At 42.8% G+C, this 17473-nt stretch overlaps 1 protein-coding gene across 3 annotated transcripts in view; it reads right to left on the bottom strand.

The window, feature by feature from the left end:
• The window catches only part of LOC119654369 (serine/threonine-protein kinase Genghis Khan), a 317948-nt gene that overhangs the window by 106432 nt on the left and 194043 nt on the right, over positions 1 to 17473 (bottom strand). For all 3 annotated transcript variants that reach the window (XM_038059717.1, XM_038059716.1, XM_038059715.1), the window contains exon 3: positions 5224 to 5286. The gene's annotated coding sequence lies outside the window, so the exon portion shown is untranslated. The remainder of the gene's footprint in view (positions 1 to 5223; positions 5287 to 17473) is intronic.

The raw sequence follows: 17473 nt of genomic DNA, 5'->3' as shown, positions 1-17473 counted from the left end.
GTCCGCGTGATCCCGCCAATGGGGGGGTCATCGGGCGAATCTGACACTTCGCGGGCGCTTTTTTGAAGCGGCCGCCAGCTCGTCGAAGGCTTCTAGTCTCGACAAGGTTACCCACTTGGTCCGCCCTTGGACATCGAGCTTGAACGAGCGCTCGCCTCATTCCCGAACTTTAAGTCCCCCGTATGGTGGTTGCAGCGGCTTCCGAGGGGCGTCCATGAGGACTTGGTCACACGACTCGAGACCCCTGGGAATGTTGAACTCCAATGTGACGTGTCTGGATGGTGGAGTCGATCGCATCTTCGAAATCGCGTCCATAAGCAGACGCAGCATTCCTGAGTCGTTTAACCCTACTCTGATGTCCAGAACAGCATCGGCGGGGAGGCGTAGATTCTCCCCGTAAACCATCTCCGCTGAGCTGGCCGCGAACTCCTCTCATTGGGCTGTACGGAGGCCAAGGAGGACGACCGTTACCACAATAGATCGTTAGAATGGCTTGCAGCGTCAGGTGCCAACGTTCCAGCATACCATTGGACTGTGGACTGTGGATGGTGTGCAGTAGTCTTATGCTGTTTAAAGCCAAGGAGCTTTCTTAACCCCGGGAAAAGAGTAGTTTCAAATTGTATTCCCGGGTCGTGAAGATGACGGCTGGAACACCAAAACGGAAAATCCATCCCCGTCAGAGGGCCTCGGCACATGATTGTGCCGTAATGTCAGACAGAGGTATTGCTTCAGGCCACCGCGTAAACCTGTCGATGATTGTGAGGCAACACTTGAATCCGTGCGAATCTCGCAAAGGGCCGATGATGTCGAGATAGATGGTGTGAAAGTGCTTAGTTAACAAGGGAACACACCCACTTCTTTTCGAACGTGCTTGTTGATCTTGCACTTCAGGCACGCGATGCACTGTCTGGCCCAAGAGTTTACGCTCTTGTTCATGGACGGCCAAAAATATTTTTCAGTGACTAACCGGTTCGTGGTCTTGATGCCATGGTGCGCAGGATCATGAATCGCGTGGAATACTTCCCTGCGATAATCGGCCAGAATGAATGGCCTGGGTCCCTTATTTGAGGTTTCGCAGAGTAAGTAAGAGTTTGAGCCGAAAATAGGAAACTCCTTGAATTTATATTTGGAATTTGCCTTCAGGCTCTGAAGCTCTGCATCGTCTTTTTGTGCCTCGGCGATTGCGGTATAATTGACCGAGGCGGGGACTGTGACCTTCGAAATACGAGACAAAGCGTCTGCAACAACATTGTCTTTACCAGACCCATTTTGGATATCAGTAAACTTGTTGATATAACTCAAGTGCCTAAGTTGGCGAGGGGATGCTTTGTCGGGCTTTTATCTGATGTTGTAATCGAATGTAAGGGGTTTGAAGTCCATAAACACAGTGAATGGCCTGCACTCAAGGGAGAAACGGAAGTATTTTATAGCGGCGTACGCGGCAAGTAGTTCACGATCGTAAGCGCTGTAGTTGCGTTGAGCTGGATTGAGCTATTTTGAAAAGAAGCTCAATGGTTACCATATTTGATTCACCCGTTGCAGAACGGCGCCTACTGCTGCATCTGAGGCGTCGACGAACACAGCTAGGGGAGCATCTGGTTGAGGAAATGCCAGAAGTGTTGCCTCAACAAGCTGTTGTTTGACTGCCTCAAACGCATAGACGGCCTCAGCAGACCACGCAACCTCGCGGGAGTCTTTAGTTTTGGGCCCAGACAAGTAGGCGTTCAGGATCGCTTGAGGATGAGCGGCCCTGGGCAAGAAACGACGATAGAAATTTAACATGCCCAAGAACCTTCACAGATCCTTCAGCACAGTTTCTAGTGGAAAACTCTTAATGGCCTCAACCTCAGGGGTAACTAAGTGACCGAGAAATTTCACCTGCTTCTGTAGAAATCTGCATTTTGCAACGCTTAAGACAAGTCCGGCCTCAACGTTGAAAAATGCCTTCGAGGTGCTCTAAGTGCTCAGATTCGGAAGCGGAAGCGACCAAAACATCATCGATATATACGAAACAAAAGCTTAAGTTTCGTAAAACCGAGTGGATGAATCTCTGGAAAGTCTGCGCAGCGTTGCACAAGCCGAAAGTCATCCTAGTGAACTCGAAGAGTCCGAAATAACCGCCTTCGGAAGCTACAGGGATTTGGTGGTACGGCTTGGCTAGATTCAACGTCATAAAATCATGGCAATTCGTTAGGGAGTGCACGAAATCATGGATGAGTGGTGTGGGATATCGGTCTGCAACTGTCTGAGCATTCAGACGGCTATAATCTTCGCATGGCCGGCATTCACCGTTTGGCTTAGGTACCATATGAAGCGTCATGGACAAGACCGCCTTCGCATTCCTCAGTACTCACTCCTTCATCGACAGAGGCAGCTTGGATGGGGACAGGAAAAAGAGCTTGCAAGATTTCTTCCAACTTCGCTGCTGCCATAGAACAGGGTTACCGATGGATCGAGTTGTTTGGTAACCAGCTTACACGTGGGGTTCATAAAGTGTTGAGGTCGTTGATTAGTTTCTGCTAGCAGTGCGACTTCTGCCTGTTGATTTCATGGCGGAGTTCCTTTTTCCTTCTCCATATTCTGCGGATGTCGACCAATCCGCTGAAGTCTGAAGCAGTTCTTTCGTAGACGTGCAATTTCAGCCTTCCACCAGTCCATTGGTAATTTCCCAGGAGGCAGTTTCCTTTTGGGAAACATTACAAGCTGCGATAATAAGGCTCATTGTTGAGTGAACTATCGATTCAGCCGCAATTCTTCTGTCAGCGTTTGGGTCTTGCCGCTGATTTACCCCTCTTGAGAGAACTTCAACAAATTTTGCAACGTCGATTTTTCCGATGTTCCACCCGGTAGGTGTTTCCCAGACGTGAGAACGCTGGGTAGTGCCGTTTACCACTTCAAAGGAAATGTACTGATGATCACTGGCCGTGAAATCTTCCAATACCCTACATCGTTGGACCGCTGACACTAAGGACTTCGTAGCAAAAGTCATGTTAGGGATAGCGCCCCCGCAATTAGGGAGTCGGAATGTCGGAGTACTACCGGCATTTAAGACACTAAGTCTCGTCCAGGCAGCCATCTCTAAAATCTGGTATACCATGATGGTGAGCTCCATCTCAGTGCTGTTTGCTGAAAAGCAAGTTTCTTGCACCATCGGCACCATCAGATCGGGTGCAGTTGCATGTTCGCTTGCAAGATGTGGATCATGGTGACTGATTTTTCACACAAAGTGCTTCTGTCCTGCCCTTTGCAAACCCCTGCTATGTGTCCATATACCCAGCACTTAAAATAGCGGCAGATTTTAAACCTTTTTTCCGGTTTGGTGTTGTTGCGGAGTTCTGGAAGAACTTCCATGGAAGATCTCCCTTCGTTCGGCTAGATAAGAATGGCCTCTGATCGTAGTTTGTCCCTTCTCTTTATCTTTGGCGCTAATGTTGTCGTCGTAGTTGACTTCGACTTCGCTATAGTTGAGCCACTGCTGTCGCTATTCAACTTAGGTTGTTGTTTGCTGAGTTTGCCCCATTTTTCGACGCTCCATTTGGTTATCATCTCACGGAATTCTTCTTGTTGCGCTTTCGTTGCCAGATCTACGTTGTTTTACCTTCGCCTCATTTTGTCGGTTGTTTGTTCCCCTTCTGGCAAGCCGAGGGCACTGCGTTTTGTGCAGCTAGGGGCTGCACTAGCAATGTGCTTTCTCCTAAGCTCCTCTTCGACTGTCTTCCAGGAGTTTCGCTGGTGTGTAATAAGATTCAGTGCAGACCTAAACAACGGTGGCTTGATACGCTAGATGGGAATTTAAAAGCCTCGAGATTGCACCCAGATCAGGCATTCGATAGAGCCAAATGGCGAAGCCGATCACGACGGGCCGACCCCGCTTGTGAACGGGACAAAGGCTGAAGAAAAAGAAGAAGAAGGAGATGTTTCGCTGGCCGATAGGAACAGTCTTCACTTTCGGTAAGACCACCCCACATTTCTTGAGTAGACTTTTTTCTTCTACCTCTGTCTTTTGGATGGAACCATCCTCTCCGGTAAGATGTCTTGCATTTCCGCCTAGTTGGGAAGTTTGTTACCCTTTTTCCCGACAAAGGGGTGTCACACAATTCGATGTTTGCCATTTTTTCTCGTGGCTCCTGTTCTGAACTTGAACTCGATGACGTCTCTCCTTTTTGGGTCATCAGCACTCTTAACGATAACAATGGTCGTGGATCTGGCTTAGGAGAAAAAGTGCTGCGCCTTACCAACGATCATGGTGGTGACGTTGGATGTCAAGAATGTCTTTGATACAGCCAACTGGAGTTAGATAAACGGCGTCCTAGTTAAACTGGGTGTCTATGACTACTTGGCTCGATTAATCGGGAGTTACTTCTTGGAAACACTATTCTGATACGATGCGGAGAGTAAACTACACCTGACGAACGCAATGACGGAGGCGGTCCTGTTTACTAAATGCAGGAAAAACAGTACTGTTAATATCCGGGTTCGTGATCACACGAAATCGTTTCAAAATCGATCATTGCAATCGATTCATTAAATACTTTGGGATAAAGATCGATGCCAAGCTAAGCTGCAAATGGTACGAGTCCAGTGTCATCCGCCCAGCCACACTCTATGGTTCTATGTGTTGGTCGACTATAAAAGACAATGAACCGCGTCTCGCGGTAATTGAGACGAAGATACTGTGTTAAGACTAGTAGCGTAATACGCCTGGATCATTCCCGAAAAGATGATATCCGCGATAGATATGGGGTTCCAATGATCGTGGAAAAATTGCGAGAGAGGCGTCTTCCAGGGTATGATCACGTAATTCGTGCTAACGAGAATTCACTTGCCAAGATTGATTTAAACAGCGAAGTCGTTTGTAAGTGACTAAAAGTTATGAGTTCCCGACAAAAATGTTCAACATTTTGTAGTACTTCACACTTATTTTTCCATTGGAGTTGGTAAATATGTGAATAAAACTTGTGTGCCACTTGAATATGCAGATATAAATTTACAAAATTTTTATTGGAATCTATTGCCCATCGTAAGTTAGGAATATGATTTGGAATCTTAGCAAAGTTCAAAATGAATTAAATCATCCATGTGAACATGGATGAGATCAGGATTTTTGGCACATTGCCTTCGCCGATGGGGGCTAATCCTTTTGATTTATTATCATATTCATAATGAAAATATATTAGTGGAATATTTCGGTATGTCTATTATCCAAAACATAAGTATGCTCACATTTCATTATTCCAATTCAGTTTGGCTGCCGCTACAAACATCACGGTTACGATGTATCCATATCTGAAAAAATAAAAATAAAATACGTTACAAAACCCTTGCCACCAAAAATAAGATGAATCTATAATTAAAATCACTTAACTAGGAAATTATCATGTCTTAGGTCCCCCAGAGAGAAGCCCAAAAAAGAAAACATTGTTTGTGGTTTCTCATGATCATCGTGATGAGCGTCATCTTCGGATGTATCTTTTTTACCTCGCAAAATCACCGAAATGCTATGAATAGTTCAGTGACAAATTTTCAAGTAGCGCAAAAAGTAAAAACTTATTTTGTGTGCCATATTGCCACCCTGGCCAACAACTTTCAGGATGCTCGTGGTGCAAAAGAAGGAAAACAATATTTTGAAATGTTTATTTTCAGATATTGGCCAAAAATAAATACAAAATTTTTGAACGGGTTCGATGTGTTTTGGTGTTTTTGTTGATAATTTTTGGGAATTTTCAGTTAATCCTCAGATAGAATGCTGTTTGAGCGATTAAAATTATCATCGATTCTATCTCGGGAAAATTTGTTCAACTTTTTTTTGAGAACAACCTCCCCTGCCAAGATATCTTCATAATTCATGGCTATAAATTTTGACTCACAGAAGAATCTGAAGATTTTTGCGAAAAAAAATATGTGAATAAAAGAGTTTAATGCATCAATTTTTAACTAAATTTAGGTTAATATTTCGTTCTGGATTGCATGATGAAATTAAATAAGTATTGACTGCAAACCAACGTGATCCTTTCCACTAAAATTTCAGCTTTTTTCAACGTCTCAACAAAAGCGGAAGAAAATAAATTTAATTTTTTGCCAGTCTATGAGAATTTTCTTGTTTACACGCCCAAAATATTTTAACGCACAGACATAAAACGTATATATATATTCAAAATCATAATTCTTTTCTTCTTCCCTTCCCTCACGCCCCTGCCTACTTTTCTGTGTTAATTTGGACAGTTTTCATGAAAAGATACAATTTAGTGAGATGCAAAAAAATACAAGATATTTTACTGAAAACATAACAATATGATATATGAATGGAAAGATACAAAACAAAAAAAAAATAAAATAGGAAAATTAATACGTGGGATCTGACACATCAATTTTCAATCCGCTCCCTGAACCGATTTTCATTTTCCACAATTTAAAATATTACTCTATGGATGAACGGATAGAAACAAGGAAAAAAAACAGGAGCTTTTGTTGGGTAATTTATTTCAGGAATGTGTCTAGAAAATGTTCACGTGCCTAAATTGTGGTACGGAATTTCGTTGTGGATAATTTCTAGCGAAATTAGACTAATTAATATCAATTAGGGAGAAACACTGGGCCATTTTTCCATGGATTAGGTTTTGGCATTGACCGTTAAATTTAGTTGGAACGGAATGTGAAAAATTGATTTAGATTTTTTAAGTTAGTCCAGATAGCTTTGGAAGATTGGAAATTGTAATTAAAAATGTAATCAATATAAATTTTATTTCAGTGAATAAATGCAGAGGCTATGCTTGTACGAGTGCGGAATGTATCGGCTTTATCAGTGAGTTCTTGCCTTTGTGTTAGAGGAGCCTGTTCAATTTTAAGTTAATCTGCAGTCTTTCAGGACAAAATTTCAGCTTATAAGTGCCCCTACATCCTTGTTGTCGGTTTGGTTTAACAAAATCTGAGGCGCTGGATCAGTAAAGTAAGTTCTACGTCCAACACTGCTGCACCTATGATTCTCTGTGTCCTGACGCAAAACTTAAGGAGTCTGGTAACGTATGCGGAGGCAAGTGAGCTTGTACTCTTAATAGGTCGTAACGCGAATGCAACCCTAGAGGAAAGAAGCTATTTGATTTCATCACTTCATCTGATGTTATCCCTATGAGCATGGACTGCGCCCAGTGTAGAAGCTGAGCGACCAAAACCTAGATTTCCCAGGGCTTAGGATGGGCAGCTACGCGCAGGACACCGCCATGTCGGAGGAGGAAGGTGATACTCCGACAGTGGAGAAGAGCTCCATAACCACCACTAAAATAGCCCAAAAAACCTCCACTATGCAAAATCTGCATCAGAGGTAATTGCAAGGGCAAGTTCCAAGGAGAACATTGGAATAGTGTCAGGAGCCCTGGGTGTACCGGGAGCAGATTTGCTATCTGCAAGGAGGAAGCATGCAGGTAAATTGGGATTCCTCTTGCGAAAAACCAAGAGATTGCATAATTCTTAAAAGTAATTTAAAATATATATGTAGCTATCCAAGCCTCACTGGCAGCCAGGGGCAGCACTCGAGACGCAGTTGTGTATAAACTGGTGAAGTACTTTCAGAAGATGGCGTTACTACTTCTCCTCGGTTGCGATGCCAACGTCCCTCACGAAGTCTGGGGAAGCAGCGATACCAATCGAAGAGGTGAGCATCTTCTTGAATTTATTTTTAACAATAAGTTACAAATATATAACACAGGGAACACTCCAACATTCGTGACCAACACTAGACAAGGGCTACCAGACATAACTCTAGGAAATACGCCAATGAACGGACTGGTCAGGAATTGGTGGTGGGTGTCTGATTAGCCCGCTATATCTGATCACAGAATAATCAGGTACGACATTAAGGGCAACTCCGAAATAAAAAGAATGATAAGAAATCCCAGGAGAACGGATTGGGATTCCTATGCAACGCACCTAAGCACCAACGTGGCTCACCTTCAAGGGGGGCGAAGACATCAGGAGCGAACTGGAACTAGAAACAGGGATGGGAAACCTCACCACAGTCATCATTCATGCATATTAGGCCAGCTATCCGGCCAAGGTAGTTAAGTCATCAAGGGATGCATCCTAATATAATAGGAACTTTAGCCAAAATGAGAACAAACCTACGAAAACTCTTCAACCGGGCAAAACAGACCGGGGACTGGCCGAGATACAAAAAACCCACTAACTGCGTATAGCACTGCGATCAGGGAAACAAAACGGAACAGCTTCTATGAGGGATCGAACAAACCACAGAAGTAAACAGGCTTTACAAAGCTGCAGCCAAAGACGGGGCAATATCTGCTGTCCTTTTGAAGGAGGATAGGATATTTACCAAGAATGAAGGCAGAGTACACTTGCTTCTTAGAACTCATTTCCCGAGGTCTTACCCCACGGCGGCGGGCGACAACACTCTGAGTGACACCCCAACAACGAATAAAACGGGAAGAAAGGAGAACTTGAAACTAGCAAAAGAGGTATGCTCGGAAGCTAGGGTAAGGTGGAACTTTTAAATCCCTGAAATCACCCGAAGTAGATGACATCTTCTCATCATTAATCCAGAGAGGCCTAGAAATCATCTTAGTCTTTTCTGAAGGTGGCAAGCAACAGCATAGGCTTGGAATAAATACCAAGGGCATGGGGCGGGCAAAAGTGGTCTTTATTCCGAAAGAGAGTAAAAACTATATTGAAATAAACTAGCAAAAGAGGTATCCTCGGAAGTTAGGATAAGGTGGGCAATGGGAACTTTTAAACCACTAAAATCACCCGGAGTAGATGGCATTTTCCTATCACTAATCCAGAGAGGCCTAGAAATCATCTTAGAGTCTTTCCTAAAGGTGGTAAGAGGCAGTATAGCCTTGGGATATATACCAAGGGCATGGAGGCGGACAAATGTGGTCTTTATTCCGAAAGCGGGTAAAAACGATCCTTTTCGCCCTAAATCTTTCAGACCAAGTTGCCTGGCATCATTCGTCCTTAAAACGGTAGAGAAGGTCATAGACAACTATATTAGAACTAATGTTCTAAAGCGTAATCCACTACATTAGGGTCGGCACCCTTACCGGGCAGGACGGTCAGCCGAAACTACTCTGTATCAGCTGGTGGATATACGACGACACGTCATAGAAACAAAAGAAAAAGCACTTTGCGTTTTGAATATTGACGAAGAATTCGACAACACAGAGATACAAAATGCCCTGATCCGCAAGGGAGTGGGAAATACCCTGGCTTTCTGGATGCGCAAAATGCTAAAGAATAAACGAATAGAAGTACCGACAGGTAAAAGATCTATTGTCATGAATACTACTCAAGTTGTCCACAGGACGGAGTACTGGCCCCGCTTATATTGAGTATAGTAGTGGACGAACTCTTGGACGAGCAAACAAATACTGAAATATAGATTCAGGGTTACGCGGACGACATTGTTTTATCCTGTAGGGGCAAATATGAGGATACTCTATGCGATAGTATCCAAACTGGATTAAGGATTACTAATGCCTGGTGCAGGAAGGTGGGACTGCGTATCAATCCAACCAAAACCACCATAATACCATTCACTAGCAAAAGCAAGCTAAATTACCTGAGAGCCATAAGGTTACATGACATGGAGGTGGAACTAGAAACAGAGGTCAAATATTTGGAAATTATGCTAGCATGTCGGAAACGCTTGTCGGAAAGTTCCAAGGGCTCTGATGATTTGTAGGTCAACAGCAGGTAGAAAATGGGGTGCACCCCGAAGATACTACTTTGGTATACACTGCAATAGTAAGGCCAATGATTACCTATGGGGCGGTAATCTGGACAGAAAGAACTGAACTCAGCATATAACCCAGGATGTTACACAAACTCCAAAGACTGAGTTACGTGTGTATCAGTGGGGCAATGAGGACATGTCCAACGGCATCCCTGGAGGTCTTTCTGGAGCTAAGTCCTCTCCATCCGTACATACATATGCAGGCAAAGAAGCTGCATAAATTGAAGGAACATTGATATTCTTTCTAGGCGGTAACACGAGGTTTCACTTCGATAAGAAGTTTGAAACAAGTCAGAGTAACAAGGCAAACTGGGAGAGCGTCGATGTGACATACGGCTTAAACTGATTACTTGGTACACTGACGGATCCCTCACAGCAAAGGAAGCGAGTACCGGGTCCAGTGGTTTAAGGAAAATGTTCTTGGAGCCAATGGGCAGGTACACTAGCATATTCCAGGCGGAAATATACGCCATAGACAGATATGCCACCTTCAATCTCTAAGGGAACTACAGGGGGGCAGAACGTTGCTATTCTGGGTGACAGCCAAGCGGCGATCAAGGCACTTAGGTCCAACCAGGTGAACTCTAACCTGAAATGGGAATGCCTTCAGAGACTGATTACACTCTGCTTGCTTAATAAGGTCTAGATACTATAGATTCCAGGCCATGTTGGATTGGAAGGCAATGAGGCCGTGGACGAACTAGCCAAGAAGGAAGCAGGGATGCCTTTGCTTACTTTGTACGGGTAGCCTCCAGCCTCCTATGAGTTACTCCGTACGGAGTCGCTACTCCTAGATCAAATAAAAAAACAATATTTTTTTTGTGTTTTTTATTTCTATCGTCACGTACGGCTGCCATAAGCCAACCAGTTAATTTCGAATGTCCGAATCTTAGTCTTAATTATCTCAAATGATTTAATCACCAGAAACACTGCCAGATTATATTTAGATGCAGTGAATTTTGTCAGAGCGTGGAATGTTAGACCGCAAACTAGGCTAAGGTGATGGCTGTCCTTTGACGAGATCTAGCCGTTGGTTTGAGTAGAGCTGTGGTCTTCGGTTGATTAGGCGTCGGTCCTGGTCTCATACCGACTCAAATGGAGGGATTCTTAGTATCTTCTACTAAATCTTTAATCCCTAGGAGAAGTAAGCGGTATTATTCCAACTACAATTTCGGAAAATAAACGTTCAATTCGTGGCTCGAGGAGTCCATCGGACGAAAGCGCAACAACTACCCTCGGCTCAAGGCCAACGGAGTTGCTATACCTTTCCTAATATAGAACCTCCGACATGGAGCCAGCAGAACTCTACCATGAAGAGGGTGAAGATCGGCTTGAAGCCAACTGGTGACCTACCTGTTTAGTGCAGAAACTAAGACAGGCACTTTCCCTATCCTCGACTCGACTTTTATTTAATTTTGCATTTGTTAGAATCGGCAAAAATCCATCTTTTTCCATAATTCTCTCTCAACTCAGGAGATCGGCAACGCTTGTAAAAGCAATAAAAATACAGACAGGAATTCACAATGTAAACAAAAGATACTAACAATCATTCCAGGGTCGCCCAGGATTTACTTGAGCGGAAACCCTACGAATTTGACATAGAAATTGCCATCATAAGTGAACCCTACAGAAATTATTACGGTGGCGTATGTGTTACAACATTGACCGCTGGAACGGCTATATGGATACTCGGCCAGTGGCTTTGTCTGGGCGAAAATAAGTGCTATATCTACATGCGCACAGATGAAAAAACCTGGTCTGGTTGTAGACATGATTTGATGGTCTGCAAAGCTTTAGATGAGCAGACCCTAATAGATGTGCAACTAGACCCACCTCTACGGAAAGGGCTCCCCATGTGACATAATGTATCGCCAAAGCGACCATACCTAAGATATACACATTCCCGAGTAGAAGACCGAACAGGAGTTCGGTAGTTCGGTAGGTATCATCGACCAATGATGAAAAGAAAAGCTCATAAGGAAACCCATAGAAAACTCAAGCTGGCCACCCAGCGGATCAAGAGGGAATGTTTTAGAAAGCTCTGCTTGAAGGCGGATGCAAACACATGGAGAAACGCCTATAAAGTCATGATAGGATAATTCACGAACCACTCATCTCCGCAGATTATGTGACTTACCCTTTTGTGGAAAATTATCCTGCGGTTATCTCGCCAACAAGAGAGGAACACTGACAGTCGCCGGCGATCTCTGAATGTGACGTGGTCACCAAAAATGAGTTTCTGAAGATCTACGGCAGAATCGGTAACAGTAAAGCCCCGAGTCTCGTTCGTGAAATCCACACCGGACATGTTCGCTGAGTTGTTCAAAGTGTACATACCATACCCGAGGAGATATTACCAGCAGCATGGAAGCGGCAGAAGCTGGTACTGCTGCTTAAAGCTGATAAGCCAGCTTTCTACAGATCCATATGTTTTCTGGACACTATGAAAAAATGCAAGAGCCGGTAATTTACAATAAATTGATCCCAGTTGTTGAAAGGTAAGGAGCGGACTTCAGATTCACAGAATGGATTCCGTAGAGCCAGATTAACCATTGATCCCATCAAATTGGTTAATAGCTTGGCGGCAGATGCAAAGGACGTCTTGACAAATGAGATGACGAGTTTGTAAAATGTGAAGTCTATCTTTTTCTATCGCAGACAAAAAACGCTGAAAGGGAGAGATCTGTAAACAGATGACAAGGGCGTTGGGAACACTCGGAAAGGGTTGATAGTCATATAGGTTCCCTATCATCAAGGAGAGATTGCATGCTGAGATCAATTATAATCTCACCCACTCTCATAGGCGCACAGAATATCGCCAGGTTTAAACTGGACATCTCTCTCAATTATTCAAACTGCTGTGAAGTCCCAAAGGGTCCCACACCACACCACTGTTCAAGATTTGTGAAAGAAAGGAGGAACCTAGAAGAAACTCTAGGAGAGGTGTTAATACTTGAAAATCTGCTGGTAGATCAGGAAAATTGAGATGGGATCAACTCCATGATAAGATCTATCCAGGGCAAACTATAACAGGCAGAGAAGACCAGAAATGCTCGCTTAAGGACACTGCTTGTTTTAGCGCTTCATTTTCAACTCTGCTTCAGATCAAATTGGTCTTTGGCGTCCAGAAGAGCGCTATTTGACGAGAAAATCAAAGCGGATCAAGGAATGAAAGCGACCAGAGGCCAGTTGAGTTGATTAAGGCGTCTGTTGTGCGATCTCAGCCTTGTTCCCCGGACACGAATCCCAATCATGTTCATCGATATTTGCCCAAAGAATAGTACAATAGCCCGAATAAAGTCGATTTGAAAGGTGAACTGGCCAATAAATTCAAGTGCTATTCGTGGAAAATCATTTCACTTTGAGGATATTTTGGTATACAGAGAGCTCAGATGGCTGAGCGACTTGAAGGGGAAAGATGGGCATCTAATCTTCACACATCTTAAGGAGGAAGGACGAGCTAAATGCCAGATACAGACAGATGTAGTGGCTATTGGGGAGGAATTCCCAGCTGACCATCAAGCTGCTAATTTATAAGCAGATCCTAAGGCCCATATGGACGTACAGCATCCTGCTCTGAGGTTGTGCCAAAGAATCAAACCTAAATGTCATACAAACACTTCAAAACAAAGTGCTTAGAAACATAGTAAATGGTCCCTGGTTCATTAGTTATGAGGATCGATCTGAAAGTAGAGTTGGTTAGTGAAGTCATTAAAGACCAAGCAATTAAACATAGCCACCGACACATGAGAATAACGAAGTCCGAAAATTGGCTGATATCACTGATATAATGAGACGACAGAAAAGAGTAAAACTAAACGACTTGCTAAAATAAAGGAAGCCTAGAGATATAAGCTACTGAGAAACAGCCAGGTCCTTAGCGAAGCTAACCAAAGTGTTGGGGTGGACCGCAGGGTCTTCTTCTGATAAAAAAGAAACCTAAATATGCAAAGAAAGCTGAGTCGTAGCTTGGGCAAAAATCGCACCCTCTCAGGGGTCGTGAACCCTGAGGTTAGTCTTTTGAACATTTCCACCTCATAAAAAAATCTTTGTACCTGGCTTGGAACGGCGATAAATACATTAAATAAGGCTGAAACCTTTTCATATGCAGCAATGTTTTTCATCATCATCATGTATGGAATCGATTCCGCATGCTCAAAAAGAAAACTGGTTCTCGAAATACTATATATACGTACAAAATCTTTAGTCAAAAGAACTGCAAGAACCTATAGGAATTCGAGATACGAAGAATGTCCATCTCGCAATGGAGCTTCTCTGGAAGTGAAGGGACAGGAATCCTAACTATTCAATCAAAAAGTCTTGAAAATCTAACTATATATCTAAGTTACAGTTGTTTATATTTTTCTATAAAATGGATTAATTTTATCATTATCTTGTAATAGTTTGTTTCCGCTCTTCTGAAGTGCTAATTCCAAGATTCTGTATCACATCAAAGTCATCAGAGAAAGTACCTAAACGTCACAAACTCTGTTATTATAATAAACCAAGGAATGGGAAGGCCAGAAAAAAGTCATTTTCTTGCGGTTTCTCATGCAAAACAGGTTACAGATTAGCGGAGGAATTTGTTTGTAGCGAATCTTATTGCTAGTTATATCACTCCTAGTTATGTTTGCATTAAAATTAGCTGCTCAGCGATACATTACAAATGGTAATTACAACGCTCATCGTGTTCACAGAGCCTCCTTACAAAATATAACACCAGATGATGATAATACGGTGACGATGATTTGTATTGTACATGGTATGATGTGATGTTTCATGAATTTCTTATGACGCTCTCCTGGTTTGTTACATAAAATAAAAGAAATGCAAAATATATTTCTTTTCTTGTTTGTTGAATATTCCACCACTTTGTAGTGTTGATGGAGTCAAGGTTTTGCCATGAAATGGTTATGTTTGACTTTTTTATTTCATGTTTCTGTGACTGCTTTGCATTTTGTGTTGGGGTCTTTATGTTAAAAAGATAATATACATATAGTAGACGAGTATCTATGGCATCTACTGAACTTTTTGCTTATAAATGTGCAATATTTGAACACCTGAACTATGGAAAGGTTAGTAAATATTAGTGTATACCGATATGACACGGCCATTTTAATTATAGCTATTAGTTTCAGCATGATGTAATACCCCACCGAGCTCTAAACATCTTTTTCAGAAAAAAATAGCTTCTGTGACTTGCATAGAGTAAAAACTAGGTTTCTTTTGTGATCAAGAAAAAACACAGAAGAAGCTTCCTTTTAGCTCTTTAACCTTATTATCTAGGTGAGTAAAGAAAGTGAAAGGCAGCTGAACGGTAGCCTTTCCATCTTGTCCTACAATTACTTGTTGGGGTCAACTTAATAGAACTTGTACGAATTCATGATAGATGACCGATCTGGTCAGTTCCTTGGGGGGTAATAGATTAGAACGAACCACGTTAATCAGGGGAAAAGTACTGCTTTCAATGTTCATGTAAAAACATATCACGATCCATTTGAATCTTCGTCCAAGAATGGAGAAAGCCTGATAATTTCACATTTTCAAACATCATTTACTTGGCTTCCATGTCATCCCAATGACAGCCTCACAGGAGAAGTGCAGCAGTTCCATATTCTCCAAGAAATAATAAATGAAAGTCAGATTGGTACAATCAATAAAATGTTAGTGAAATTAATAGGGAGCCTGGAAAACCGAGCTCTGATGCGGGCATACCTCAATAACCTGAATTTCAGAGTCTTGGCACGATTTAGTGGCAGCTTCCTCGTTTTTCAAATGTTTGGGTTGGGTAGGTTCAGAGAATGGGTCCGTAGAAGAAATGGCAACTTTTTAGCCCCCTGAGACCAGTTTTGAAAAGTAGTAATGGAGACCTTTTATTTGATACCCCACATGGCTATATTTGGTGAAAAAATGTTACACCGACGTAGAACAATGTATGTGTGTGCCTTCACAGTTTCCCCATTCCCACAAAATTTGGTGTCAATCGGTATAATTGTTTTCGAGAAAAATATGTGTGACAGACAGACAGACAGTCGGTAGTAAAAGGTCGCCTCCTATTCTGTATCCCAGATTGCTGCGGTAGATCGTTTCGACACTGTTTCTCTAGAAACTACATTTCCTACGATCTCACTATGTGCCGAAGATACGACGATACGATACGACAAGGGTGCGAATTAGATCCAAGTTAAACCGCCAATAGTTTGAGCCTAAGCTAGGTTAAAACTAGATTATTGTTGACGATAATAAGGGAGTCCACATCCACTTGATGTTGGACCGGACCAATGAAGAGCAACTTACTCCCACTTTTTTTTTTGTCCACGCATTCAAAAATAGGGACAAACGGTTTCGTCGATCCCTCATTATCCTAAACAATAATCTAGCTTTAGCATAGCTTAGGCTAAAACTATTTGCAGTTTAACTAGGATATATTCGCACCTTTGTCGTATTTTTGCACGTTTCCCACCTGTTGCCACTTTCGATCATGCTGCTCCCAGGGCAGAGGTGAGGCAGCATCTGATGAGTTGGCTCTGCCTGTACGAAACTGTTAGTCCCTTTTTTTACGGTACCTGAGTTGTACAGCATAACTCCATGCTTGACCCTACAAGGAGCTCTGCCCGCGATATGGGCACAATCACCATGAAACTCCCACCGGATCAAGAGATATCCTCCAGGAATTCTCCTTAAGCATATGCTCTCAAAGTGGCATCCCGGTTCCCATGGTGCCAGATAACTTCTGGTGAGGCTTTGTGGCAAAAGCCAGTTCAGAAGGGTCCCATTGTAGGCTTGAGTGTGACCGTCTCACCATCACTAATTAAATTCGTTTGCAACAAAGATACGCCTCCTCTGGGCTGAAACCGTGAGACATACAGGAAGATGCGCTAACAGCGACACTTAGCGATAATCCTAGAGCAGTTTCCTGCCCTGCATCGTCATAGCAAATTCATACAACAGAGAGGACCTGTACGTAAAACATGGAAGAACTACTCCATCCATGCCTCAACATACCTCCCAATTTAATTGATCAAATGCAGGTACAAGCACATCCGTGATTGTGACTCCCAAATATGTCACTTTCGATATTTTAAAGTTGTTTCATTCGATTTTAAGAGACCACGCACTAACGATGTGCATGTACTCAGTAACCCCTTGCTTAAGCTCAAGTCGACTTTTTCCCTCAACAAGAATGAGGAAACCATCCGCGTAAGCAACGCATTGAGTCACCAAACTAAACTTAACCAGCATTGAGTCACCAAACTAAACTTAACCAACAGTTCATCCATCATCAGGTTCCATAAACCTGGACATTAACACCTTAAACGGAAGTAGCTTTTCCACAAAGTTAATTCCTGACAGACATGCTCATAAAGTTTCGACAACACATTAGCAGCATGATGAGCAGCTTAGGATATCAAATACGCCTGTGAAATCTATGAATATTGCGAGAACTTGTTTGATAATGCAATGAGCAACGAAGTTTTCCACATGCATTAAGAGGTCATCGGTGGATCTATCTATGTGCTAACTGTATTGCACTTCTGACGCCACATGAGATGTTTTCCGCTCCAGTCGCTGGACCATAATCCCCTCCAGGATCTTCCTAAAGCCCAGCAGAAATGATATAACATTGTACAACTACTACTGCCACCCTTCTCTGAGTGATTTCAGGAGCAAAACAAGGTTGCGGAGAAACAGCCCTCTCATACACAACATTCATAGAGATCATCGTCA

Source organism: Hermetia illucens, chromosome 4 (assembly GCF_905115235.1).
Source record: "Hermetia illucens chromosome 4, iHerIll2.2.curated.20191125, whole genome shotgun sequence".
NCBI lineage: Eukaryota > Metazoa > Arthropoda > Insecta > Diptera > Stratiomyidae > Hermetia > Hermetia illucens.
Note: the sequence above shows the minus strand (reverse complement) of the source record. Positions and strands in the feature narration are given on the sequence as shown.